The sequence below is a fragment of the Schistocerca gregaria genome, chromosome 4 (assembly GCF_023897955.1).
Source record: "Schistocerca gregaria isolate iqSchGreg1 chromosome 4, iqSchGreg1.2, whole genome shotgun sequence".
Classification (NCBI taxonomy): domain Eukaryota; kingdom Metazoa; phylum Arthropoda; class Insecta; order Orthoptera; family Acrididae; genus Schistocerca; species Schistocerca gregaria.
Genome location: NC_064923.1, coordinates 48,373,515 through 48,387,443, shown reverse-complemented (window position 1 = coordinate 48,387,443; position 13,929 = coordinate 48,373,515). Strand labels below are relative to the sequence as shown.

Here is a 13,929-nt window from a genome sequence, read left to right as displayed (position 1 = left end):
AGTGGTTGCCAAACAATCTTTTGTTGAAGTACAAGGGTTTAAAAAGTGCAAATGCTTAAAAAAGTGTTCAATTTAAAAAATGCTTGTGTAAATCGTTTTCCATATTATGTAATTCGAAGTGCCACAATAGTCAGCCTTGGTGTAACAAAAATTAATGTTACAAGTTAACATTTTGTACAATATTTTTCAGTGATATGGAATATTGCTCATTATAATCACATTGGAATGCAAGAAAGTTAAAAATAGATTAATTTACAATACATATAAACTATTTCAATAAATTGCCAAGCTGATTTTTCTTAATACATACGGTTTTATCAGTTGGTGTGGGTACATACTAAGATTTAGGAACGTCTCTAGGTAAAAGTTCGAAATCTATGCAAATAGTAAGAAATTTCGGACTTTTACCACAACATGATGGTAAGTTTAGGTTTCACCAGTTAATTCTATGATTTACCAATCATCTTACTTTAGCAGTAACATAAATACAAATAAAGTCAGATGTTAATAAGGGCACGGCACCTCGGTACGCACGTAATCTTTGATCAAGGCACAGATTTTGCAATCCTCGCTCGCTATCGATGGCCTTAGGTATCGATATCCTCACAGGTTGTTTACTAACTTCAGGTGTAGGGTAAACAAGTACAGTCACAACGTTGCCATCAAGCGCATCTGGAGATATCTTGATAGCATCGTATTTGTAACTGAGAAGGTGGGTACTTGCGTTTTTGATGTAAGCTACATATTATTATGTGTATTTAATTAACCCACTGGATCAAATGCGTTTCAGTGTAGATTACAATCTGTCTATATGATAGAATCTCAGTTATTGAATAATAATAGAGCTTCTGTAGATATTTTAGTAGAAATCTATCAGAAGCCTTTTTATTTGCAATGCGTTTCATGTTTTATAACTTCTTGAACAATTTTATTCCCATATTGCGTGCACCTTTCTGACATATGAACTGGCTGAGTTAACATGAAAGCTTCCTTTTAATCTTGTGTTGTGAATGTGTATGCGTGTACAGTCTTCGTCATACTGTCAGCCCTCGTCACAGTTTTCTCCCGTCGAAATCTTGCTCTGCTAACAGAACAATGTGTAGCAGCATTTGATGTCGGAGTTGGATTGCGTCGTGGTAATCTACATGAGTGATGGTTTAGCTAATATATGTGAAGACGAAATGAATTTATGTGGTAATAGATTTATCCGTAGCGTAGTCCGATGTCTACGCTCGCGACATATTTAACGCACATTTCATTATAAAAACTCCAAGGTAAATGAAGAAAAATTGTTTTACATAACATAAAATATTTGACGAATATGGCCCATACTAACCACGAAAAAAGCAGGAGATGGTCCCTGTGTAATACTGACTTAGAATGGTTGAAAGGAACATGTAAAGGACTTCACATTTGGCAAAGCTTGTTAGGAGAATGTTAGAGATGCAAGATAGGAAGAAGGGCAGCATGAGCTGTACATTTTTAATCTGTCTATTGCAGGTTGATTTCACTGCTCTTTAGCCATCTTCAGTGCAGTCTTATCCAAGTCATGATGACTCACTGTAAATGTCATTGTTTCTTATCTGTGATGTCTATGGGGGTACTATGTGTGATTTTATTTATGATATCATGTCTTGGATATAATTCCACTGAAAATAGCGACACAGTAGCTAAAATCATTCTACAGTAAACAGATTTAAAATTTACAACCAGTGCTGCCCTTCCTCCTCTCTTGGATCTCATGAACCATTTCAGTGGCTGTTGGAGATATACTTCCTACTAAATGTTTTTCTGTACAGCATTTAAAGGAATACTGTACGTGTAAAGTTGACACTCTGGCGCAGTGGCTTGTGGGAGCAACTTCAGAGGCATTTCCCATTTACAGCCGCTCCCATCAGCCAGCGCATCGAGTGTTAGCTTTGTTTGTGCGTTTAATATGTGTTACCACTTCTGTACGCCCCTGGCATTTAGTGGCAGTCCGCTGCACCAACTTTAACTTCTGTTTGTAGTGCAATATATCCTTCAGGACTGTGGGGAGTATATATCCCACCAAACAATGGTGTTTTAATGATTACTGAGGAATATTGTTGCCACCAACATAGTATCTGGAAGGGGCTTGAGAAGTATACTTTCCACACAATTGATCTGTCATTTGTGGTCCTTAGGAAGCATACTTACACCAACTTAGGGGTACCCCAAAGCTTTGGGGAATACTTCTTTCCACCTCTGTCTATGCCTGACTCATTGTGCTAGTACACTGTACCAGGTGTATGAAAACTGCTACAATGATCAGTTTTTGTTTGTCAAGGGATCACTATTGTTGTTGGAACACACTGCTTCTCCTCTGCAATATACATTATTGTGACCTGTATCAGCTCATTATTGTGTGATAAAGTTTCAAGGATTGTTTTCACATTGTGGTAGGTAAACTTGAATATCGATAACAAATATTTTTGTAAAAAAGTAAAAAGAAAACACAAAATAAAAACAGAAAACACTGTTCATTATTTTTTGTGTGTGTAACGGCAGCACACAACAGTACACAAGGGGGAAGTGAGAAATCAATTTACCACCACAGTTTTAATACCTCACAAAGGTGCTGTGGTGATGTGTGTACCAGCATAGTTTTTGGTACTAAATTACAAAAATTAAATTGTCAAAAAAAAATATAGGCCTAGTCAATTGATCACAATTCTAATAGGATGGGAAAAAAATTAGCTTTGCTGCTACAAAAAATGTGTCTGCGAAATGGTTAATAAGGTTGTGTAACAATTTGTTCCTGATGGAAAGAAACGTGAAGGGTGTTAGAATTTAACTTGTTGATTCCTTTAGATTAATCCTAAAGTGTGCATGCTATTTACTTTTTTTTTCCTTCTTTTTTGTGTATATTGCTTTTGAAACAGTGTAAATGCCCTTTTAATTAACTCAGTGGATAGATTTCTGCCTTTATCAACTTTTTGTTGATTACTTTATCCGGTATATTGATAAAACTGGAGGATTTGTAGTTGGCTGATAGATAATCATTATACCTTTCTCACTAGCTTTGTTAGTAGTTTTTACTTGGATATTTTAAACGCTCACAGAAAAGACATATGATTATAGTGCACAGTTTCATATGGGTGAGAGAGAGGCACAATCAGTTTTGGTTTTCTGTGTGGGATATCATCTGTTCCTGCTGAGTATATTTTTTTTTTTTTTTTTTTGCAGATCAATCATAGGTTGCAATTCCACGTATCTGCTTTGGCTCACGACTTAAGTGTGTTGAATGTCAAATCAAAACACCATTTAAATTTCAATCTATTTTATTTGGTCTGTCAGCTTCAGCACTATATTACACCATCTTCAGGCCCCATGACTGACATGTAGGAGAAATCCCATTTCTGGTCCAGCCGAAATAAGTGCCAGCATTCAATGACTGGTTTCTGTAGATTTCTTCATAACACGGTGATCCCTTCAATCATCACTGTGTTAAGAAGAAATCTATAGATACGATCACTGAATGCTGACCCTTATTTTGGCTGTACCATAGATGGGATTCTTGTTATACATCAGTCAGGGGGTCTGAATGATGTAATATAGTACTGAAATTAGTTGCTCAAATAAACTAACAACTGGAAATTCAGACAGCTGAAAGTTTTTTTTTTTATTATTTTTTTTTTTTTTATTTGACATATTATACTGAACAGCCGATGCCCCACAACCATCTGTATAAAGATGATGTGACAGAGACTTAAGTATGTAGTTTTGTGTGACATCACTGAGGCTTTGAAACTGAGTGTGTTTGTAGAGGGCATGCTGGAGGAAGCAGTGACGCACGCTAATGTCAGATTATTTTTATTTTTCATTTATTTTATTTATTTATTTATTTTTTTTTTTTTTGAGTGATGGTAATGCTGCAATCGAGTTTTCCCTATGTAGTTTTTGGTGATTTTGGAGGTTCTTGGTGGCATGTAAATTGGTTATTTAATTTCAATAGTTACTGGATAACAATTTCTTTTTTGGGGGGAGGGGGAACTTTTAGTTTATTTTTGAAATTTATTTGTTGAATTAAATTTTGTTTTTGTCATTCATTTCTAGGTGTAATCTAACCATTAAATTCAACGTTTGTTTGTCGGATTTTATTGGGTTGTTGTTTTAAAGTTGTACAGTGTAATTTCCCAGTGTTTTTGGTGTCACCAGTGTGGTGTGTCGATGCAGTTAACAAGAGGTCCTGTTTATTGAACAGAGAACTTTATGTGTGAGGGTATCGTCATGATAATGTTTGGAGGTCTGTTAGGAGATTTCTTGGTTAAAGCAATCTAGGCTAGCCTTGCAGGATATTGTGTTGTTAACTAGCCATTGGTGTTATTGTTATTCTATTGCATGCACGATAAAAGTGTGTCTGGTAGGTGTGTCCTGGATTGGTATTCTTTTTGTCGTGAGGTACATACTAAGGTTTTTTTGGTAGAGGTGTATTTAGACGGCTGGGAGTAGTTGGAGAAATTGATGAATTGCAGTTTGAGAAGATTAAGAATGAGTGGGGTGACCATCCTATGGAAATGTGTGTGGAGGCTGTTGTCTCCAGGGGTGGGTGGTGTTATGTGGTTTCTGGGTGGGTGTATTTGCAGAGGGGTCAGCTATAGTTGGATTGTTTTTCTTCATGTAAGGATTTGGGTAGTATGGGTTTTCATCATTTAACAGTAAATCATAATGTAGGGTTTAAAGACTATTCAATGATGGACACTTAAAAGATCTGGTGTATGTACTGCCTCTACCATGTGGTGTAGCAGAGCTCCAGGAGAGAATACGGGAAGCGACTGCCACAATCGATGTTGCCATGCTGGGACAGGTATGGCAAGAATTCGATTACCATACTTTCAGAGTTTCTCTTCAAATTGCTGTATGTATGACATCCGTACAATGTTTAGCTTTTGTGCAGTAAGTAGTTGAATTTATGTAGAATCTGTAAGTGCTGAATTTTCCATCATCAGACCAATTTTCTCTCATTGGTGATGAATTAAAGTAGTTTATGCTATCGTTATGTAAATTCCTGCACTGTGAGCATGCTGTTCTTTAATAGTTCTGAAAGTAATCTTAAATATTCAAGCTTCATGATCATTGAATTCTGTATAACTTTTATACACAACATGAATGTATGTGTACTGTGGAACTTCGATTAAATGCCCTCCAGTTTTACGTTTTTCGACATTCTATGCCATAAGTTCATAGCCCATGTGAAAATCACATAAGATCAATGCTAAAAATTCCTTGATTTTGTATTTCTTCCTAGTAAGGTTGCCTTGATTCTAAGTTCCTACCTGATGTCCTGCTTGACTTCATCATGTTTTCTTGCTATTGACCTTTGATGTGACACAAAAGACAGATGGTTTGTACCAGGGATGGCGGTGAAGTTAAGGGAACATTTTAGGCAGTTGTGGTGAGTTGAGATGTGAGAAAGGAAATGCTGATGTAATTCATGATCAGTGTTGCCACCACAACTTCCAACATTTAGCTTAACTGTGCAATTATGATACAGCTACTGCTAGGATGCAGTGGTAATGGAAAAACAAGACAGTGAACACGAAGTGTTCTGGACCGAATCAGTACATGACAAAGAGGTTCAACCACCACCTTTTCTTATGCCACTTATAACTCGGTCTCAACTTCTCGCATCTATTTCCAATGTGCTGTATTCGGCAACAGTATCAATTGTCAGCCTTTTAAAATTCAAACACTGAATGTGGAAGAATTTGCTTGATCATAGTAGAGGAAACATCACCCATTTCTGGCTAGTGAACTCTTATATGCTGGTGAGCTATTGTTGGATGGTGACTTGTTATGTCACCCAATAGCCAGTGCAGTCACCACACTAACACATGTAAAATGAGCTTACCTACTGGACATGTAAGGAGGGGGAGTGGCCCTGCAACAATGGGAGTGCAGTTAGGGGTGAAAGCATTTTGTAAAGTGCTGCAAATATACTTCTTGTGCAGATGATGTGCTATCACATGGAAATAGAACAAGGGTTTTGCAGTGGCACATTTTTAGAGACTTTCATGTTCAGATCTGACACGATACAGTTGCAACAACTACATACACAACTCATGTATACACTTTGCACCATGTACAACACCGGGCGCTAATGTCCATAGCAGTTTTGCTCCCTAAAACAAACAAACAAAAAATTGCACCATGTACACCACACACTGTAGACCGTAAAGATTGACACCAGTGATAGAGGGCATGTTGCAATCTGTAGCACCTGAGCTTTCTTTCACTTTTACATTTTAGACAGTGTACAGAAATTCACTGAGCCGACTTCTAACAAGGTTGTAATGTCAGCTGTGGAAGTAAACTCATTTTTTCATGTTTCTGTTTCTGTAATCAAGCTTCAAATAACAATTTAATGCGGGTGTGCATATGAAGTGTGGCTCATAAGAATAGCATTAAGCAGTAACAATAATGGTGCCAAATTTTGTCATTAAGAAGATGTTCACATCTATTTTTATTGTTTAACCCCTTAGCTGCTGTGATGTTTTTGGTTTAACTCAACATATTCATCAATTTTTGCTTTTTTTCTGGGTGAGCATGAAGGATATCTCAAAAACGTGTGTGTTGAATGTATAGTTTGTGGTCATAGCATGTTGGAAAATAGCTCGATTGCCTTGTACCCAGGTACCAATTTCAATTTTTTGATGAGTTTTTACTTGCTATTGCACATCTGTGATTTTTTAAGAACTGGCGAAATTCATTACCACATATTATAGTATAAACATTGTATCGCACATTTCATTTTCTTCACTTAGACAGATTTTATAGAAAGTATTGCAGAGGATTGCGTTTTTTTATCACATACATGCCAATTAATTGTGATTTTGCTCTTATTTTGGGAGGCTTTAGCATTTTCCTCGATTCTGAATGTTCCTCTATTTTTCCTTTTTTAAAGACGAGGCTGCACGAAAATGTAAAATAGGGGTTTCAGTATATCACTCAATATTTGGTCCATCTCTGAGTGATTGGTCTTTGTTATAAGATTTATTGGGTGATTGATTCTATGGATACTGGATGTCAGCTGTGTTCCATAACATGATGACAGTGTGGCTTGTGACGACATACACACACAAAAGGAAAGAGGACAGACACTAACAGTATTTATTATGTGAATTTAGTAGTTTTTGGGCTATAGGTTGTGGTGACAGTGTAGTTCGAGGTCTGTGTTAGGTTGAATGGTGGCAGTTTGTTGGTCACATGGTATCGGATGCTTCTGTCAATCCAGATTTGCTGTAACAGTGAAGTTGTATGGTCTGATGAAGTTCAATACAGTGGTCTACTTTTTACATTTACTAAGGAAGTAAACATTACAGAATACCGAAGACTTAATAGAACTTACCTTGTTTGAGAACGATTCCATTTTCTCCAGAAATTATGCTAAATTTCCTGATGGGGAATGGGAGGTCTATACAGCAGCTGTAATTGAGTTTTTGATTTTTATTGCTGCTATCTCAGAATGGTTTTCACTGCTTTGGAAGTACAGTTGAATCTTCATGACTTCTGTATCTTAGATTTCTACTTACTGTAAAGGAGACACATTAAGTTGCAGGCACACACAATTAAGAACTTACATAATCCTTTCGGCCACAGCTTTCGTGAGCAAAAGACAGACACACACCGTTCATACACACATGACCGCCACCTCCAGCATCTTGAACTGGAATGCTGGAGCTGATGGTCAAGTGTGCATGAGGTGTGCTTTCTTGTGTGTATGAATGGTGTGTGTTTCTCTTTTACTGATTAAGGCTGTGGACGAAAGCTTTATGTAAACGGTTTTTAACTGTGCCTGTCTGTAACTTAAAATGTCTCCTTTGTGGTAAGTAGCAGTCTGTGTTTCCCTACATAGTTGATGTTCCACTATTTGACTTATGTATCAGTCAGACTTGAAAATTGTGTTAAGGGAAGGAAAGTAGATGTATATAAGATGAGAGAAATAATGTTGTGAGAAGAATAAGGCAGCCCACACAATGACTGAAGGCAATAAAAGGCCCCTGGAGAAGAAAACATTTTCTCACAATTATTGAGATACTTTGTATAACACAGTGTAGCAGCACTTGGGAAAAATGTGTTTTTAATGATCAGCTGTTTATTATGAACCTACATGTGTACCAGCTTCAGTTATAGACCATCATCACAGGATGTAAAGTCAAAGCATATTTCATGTAACATCAGTGTTACCAAAGTGGAAGTCTATAGTCAATAGCAGAGTGCAGCATTTCCAATAATTACACAATATCATAGTTACTGTGTAACTATTGTAAATGCTGCACTTTACCATTGACTTTCGTTGTCACAATGTTACATGAGTCCGCAAGAACATGAAATATGCTTTCACGTGATCTATGTTGATGGTCTGTGACTGTTTATAATGAACAACTGATGAGTAATTATGCATTTGCTCAAGTACTTAACAGCTGTAGGTTGTCACTTAACCAAAATTTTAAATTACATGACAGAACTGCTCCACCTGGTGTGCAAGATTTATGAGACAGGCAAAACAATTTGAAAAGAATGTAATTGGTTGCATTATGCTGACATGAATTATTTACGGAAGACTTCAGAGAAGATCAGATTGATTTCTGAAGAAACATTCGAACATGTGAGGCGGTACTGATCCTACGATTTCTTTCACAGAGCAGTTCTAAGATCTGGAAGACATTGGAGGGAAGCACTGGTTGTGAAGGTAGTGAGACAGCATTGTAATCTATCTGCACTGTTCTTCAGTCTGTACATTGAACAGCACTAAAAGAAACCAAGAAGATATTTGGAAAGGGAATTGAAAGTTCAAGGAAAAGAAAATTGTTGGGGTTTACTGACTACACTGTAATTCTGTAAGAGAGAAAAAAGGACTAGAAACAGCTGTTGAACGGAACAGGTAGCCTTTCGAAAATAGTTTTAGGATGAACACGAACAAAAATAAATTGAGGACAAAGAATTTTAGGTAAAATTAAATCAGGTGATTCTGAAGGAATTAGATTAGGAAATGAGATTAGTTTTGTTATTTGGGCTACAAAATAAATGACAATGGCCAAAGTAGAGAGGATATAAAATGCATATTACCAATAGCAAGAAAATCATTTCTGAAAAAGATAAATTTGGCAATTTCAAATTTAAGTTTAGGAAGTCATCTCTGAAATTGACTGTGTGGAGTGCAACCTCGTATGAAAGTAAAAAGTGGATGACAGGCAGGGCAGGCAAAACATAATAGAAGTTTTCGAAATGTGGTGCTATAAAATAATCCATGACGATTAGATGGGTAGATTGAATATCTAATGGCAAAGTACTGAACCAAATTGAAACAAAAAGAAATTTGTGACACAAGTTGACTAAGAGAAGAGGTTGGTTGATAGAACATATTCTGAGGCACCAAGGTATCAGCTAAAACTGTAATGAGGTGAAGCCTCGACTGTAGTAAGCAGGTTCAAATGGATGTAGTTGTTTTGGTTGTACAGTGATGAAAAGGCTTTCACAGGGTAGACCAGCATTGAGAGTGTCATCAGGCCAGTCTTGGGACTGAAGGATAAAACACCACCCTCAGGGGGCTCACCACTCTTTGGTGAGTAGATGCGTGGCTACAAGGGGGGTCCCAACCTTTGCTGCACTACTTCCTATTTCTGTGCCGCAAACCTATTCTTCACTGTCTTGTATCTCCTCTGACTTTCTGCCAGATGGCCGGCCCTTTTGGTGCAGACCATAACCTGGACTTGGTTCCTGATTTTGGTCTTGATTTCCAGCTTCATTCCCAGAGGCATATTCACCTTCCAGTAACGATTATACAGTCCCCATTATTGCGTTTGACCTGTCATCTATTCCAAATATTACATAACTGTGTGTTGTGCAGGGAAGTTCACTCGCTGTGGTGTATGCTGGGCCCTCAGACACAGTGGATGTCAATGGCACAGGTACTCATCTGGTGGCAGCAGGTGACCCTAAGGTGTAGACTGCCTCATTGAGTGTTTCATGCCTTCCCAGTCTCAAGATCACGTAATCCTCCAGTGGAATCGTGGTGGTTTTTTCCACCACCTGGCTGAGCTATGGTAACTGTTAAGCTTTACACCTGCTTTCTGCATTGCCCTCCAGGAAACCTGGTTCCCAGCAATGCAGACCCCTGCCCTCCTCAGCTATAAGGGATATTACAGGAACTCTAGCGGCTATAATAGAGTGTCAGGTGGAGTTTGTGTCTATGTCCTGAACTCAATATGTAGTGAACCTGTGCCCCTTCAAACTCCCCTTGAAGCTGTGGCCGTCAGGATATGAACAACACAAGAAATAACTATCAGCAATCTTCCTTGAGGTAGGGAGGTCGAAAATGTACTGCCAAAATTTGACCTCTGCCTCTTAAATACAGGTGGCCCCCACACATTTCAGTGTGGCACATATTCAGCCATTGATCTTTCGGTTTGCAGTCATGGCCTTCTCCCATCTATCCACTGGAAAGCACATGATGACCTGTGTGGTGGTGACCACTTCCCCATCTTCCTGTCATTCCCCTGGCATCATGACCATGGGCACCTACCCAGATGGCCTATAAACAAGGCAGACTGGGAAGCCTTCACCTTTGCTGTCACTGCTGAATTTCCCCCACATGGTGCTATCGATGTTGACGTTGAGCATGTCACTACGACGACTGTTTCTGTGGCGGAAAACATGATCCCTTGTTCTTTAGGGTGCCCCAAAAGACAGTCCCTTGGTGGCCGCCAGAAGTCGCTGAAGCAATTAAAGAGCGTTGGTGAGCTCTACAGTGGCATAAGTGGTACCCTTCCCTAGAGCACCTAATAGCCTTTAAGCGGGTCTGTAGCCATATTCGCCAACTTATAAAATGATGGAAAGAGGACTGTTGGGAGCGGTATGTGTCAACCATTGCATGCCATACATCAGCTTCCCAAGTCTGGATGATCAGATGTCTTTTTGGGTACCAGACCCCAACAGGTGTCCCTGGAATTAACATCAATCTTGTATTATCTACTGATGCAAATGCGATTGTTGAGCACTTTGCTGAGTACTATACTCGAGCCTCTGTGCCAGAGAACTAGCCCCAGCCTTTTGCACCCTCAAACGGCAGATGGAAAGAAAAGTCCTCTCATTTGCTACATGCCACAGTGAACCCTATAACGCCCCATTTACAGAGTGAGAGCTCCTCCGCACCCTTGCACATTGCCCCGACACAGCTCCTGGGCCGGATCGGATCCACAGTCAGATGATTAAACATCTCTCGTCTGACTACAAGAGATGTCACCTCGTCATCTTCAGCCAGATCTGGTGCGATGGTGTCTTTCCATCACAGTGGCGGGAGAGCACCATCATTCTGGTGCTCAAACTCGATCAAAACCCACTTGATGTAGATAGCTACTGGCCCATTAGTCTCGCCAACTTTCTTTGTAAACTGCTGGAACATATGGTGTGTCGGCAGTTTGGTTGGGTTCTGGAGTCATGTGGTCTACTAGCTCCATGTCAGGGTGGCTTCCGCCAGGGTTGCTCTACCTCTGATGGATAATCTTGTGTCCCTCAAGTCTGCCTTCAGGACAGCCTTTTCCAGATGCCAACATCTGGTTGCCGTCTTTCTTGACTTGCATAAAGCGTACGACACGACCTGGCGACATCATATCCTTGCCACATTGTATGAGTGAGGTCTCCAGGGCTCGCTCCCAATTTGCATCCAAAACTTCCTGTCACTGTGTACTTCCCATGTCCAAGTTGGTGCCTTCCATAGTTCCCCCCCATCCCCGTATTCAGGAGAATGGCATTCCGCAGGGCTTTGTATTGAGTGTCTCTCTATTTTTAGTGGCTGTTAACGGTCTAGCAGCAGCTGTAGGGCTGTCGGTCTCACCTTCTCTGTATGAGATTGAATTCTGCATTTTGTACTGCTCCTCCAGTACTGGTGTTGCTGAGTGGCCCCTACAGAGCACCATTCACAAGGTGCAGTCATGGGCTTTAGCCGACGGCTTTCAGTTTTCAGATGCGAAATCGTGTGTCATGCATGTCTGTCTGTGTCGTACCATTCACCCAGAACCAGAACTTTACCTTAATGATGATCCACTCACTGTAGTGTAGACATATCGATTCTTAGGACTCGTTTTCGACGACCGATTGACTTGACTATCTCAACTTCCTCAGCTTAAGCAGAAGTGCTGGCAGGACTTCAATGCTCTTCTCTGCCTGATCAACACCAACTGGGGTGCAGATCGCTCTACTTGCTGTAGCTCTACAGAGCCCTTGTTCAATCCCATCTTGACTATGGGAGTCTGGTTTACGGTTTGGTGGTGCAAAAGACAAAACCAGAAGGTTTAAGGTTTACTGAGACTGTGCATCAGCTTATTAATCATATAAAAATGGTCAGCAAATGTACCTTTCTTTGTGATAGTGCATTTCAAATATTTAAACAGGAGCAATAAATGGAAAAAATTGAAGATCTTGCTGAAAAATATATTGGCATGTAAATTATAAGGCCTAGTATAAGCACATTTTATGACAACACTGGGTTTGTTAATTATGTACTACTGTGACTTTCCTAATGATTATTGTTAGTTATGTAGTGATATATGCTTGGAAATTTGGTGCTTTGAAATATTAGAGATCATTGTCATCTACATCTACTCTCTGCAAAACCACAATGAGGTGCTTGGCAGAGGGTACATGCTGTTGTACCAGTTATTAGGGTTTCTTCCTGTTCCATTCACACATGAAGCGAGGAGAAGAATGACTGTTCTGTGCACCACTGTGGTGTTTGCCCAGTGTGGGAGCTTTTAGAATGAGTCTGGTGACCAGTGTCCTGGTGGAGGCCTGAGTCCCTCAATTGAAGATTAGGTGTGCACAACTGCTCGCCAGTTATGTTACACACATTCATATTTATCTTGTGCATCCATATTACCATCTCCTTTCCCAACCATGGCGGTTCATTTCCCGTGTTGGCGGCCCCAGGTCAGGGCTTATGATTATGGTTCGCGTCCGGGCCCTTCTGTTTGAATTTGAGTCCTTCCCATTACCACCTCTCCTCGAGGTACACCTCCATGGTGTACACCTAGGCCGCAGATTATTCTGGAGCTTTTGCATGGCCCTAAGGACTCCACTAGTCGTGCAGCTCTCTGCTATCACTTCTTGATTCTTGACATGTACTATCACTTACGCTTTGCGTTTTTTCATGGAGGACATATTGAACAGCACTCCTTGCCAGATGGCTGCAGTGTTTCCACTGCAGAGTTGGTGGCCATATCTCATGCTCTTGAGTACATCCACTCATGCCCTGGCGAGTCATTTCTCCTGTGTACTGACTCCTTGAGCAACCTGTGAGCAATCGACCAGTGCTTCCCTCGCCAACCTTTGGTAGCATCAATTAGGAGTCCATCTATGCCCTGGAATATCCTGTTGTTCAGTGGTGTTTCCGTGGACCTCAGAACACGTCGGAATCCCAGGCAATGAACTTGCCGACAGGCTTGTCAAACAGGCTACGCGGAAACCACTTCTGGAGACGGGCATCTCCAAAACTGTCCTGCGTTCTGTCTTATGCCTCTTGAACTTGGTGCCCTCATACACCTCAGTGTGGCACACAGGACTTATTTAGCTGTTGATCTTTCCTTTTTTCAGCCCTGATCTTCTACCATCTATCTACTGTACAGTCCAGGATGGCCTGTGTGGTAATGACCACTTATCAGTCTTCCTGTCCTTCCCATTCTGTCTATGCCCACCCAGATGGGTTTTCCGTAATTCAGACTGGGATAGGTTCACCTCTGCTCATCCTTAGCTCCCCATTGCAATGCAGTATGGATGCGGCTGTGCAGCATACTGTGGCAGCCATTCTTTTGGCATTCGACCAAGCCATTCCATCTTCCTTGTCTGAAAATGGTTCCTTGGTGTCCACAGGGACTGCTGCATCTATTAGAGATTGAGATCATAGGAGGGCTT

At 40.2% G+C, this 13,929-nt stretch overlaps 1 protein-coding gene across 1 annotated transcript in view; it reads left to right on the top strand.

Annotated features, from left to right (window-relative positions):
* Window positions 1–598: 598 nt before the first annotated feature.
* Window positions 599–13,929, top strand: part of LOC126266798 (ribosome biogenesis protein SLX9 homolog) — a 59,197-nt gene continuing 45,866 nt past the window's right edge. Inside the window, exon 1 of the mRNA XM_049971341.1 lies at window positions 599–712. The gene's annotated coding sequence lies outside the window, so the exon portion shown is untranslated. The remainder of the gene's footprint in view (window positions 713–13,929) is intronic.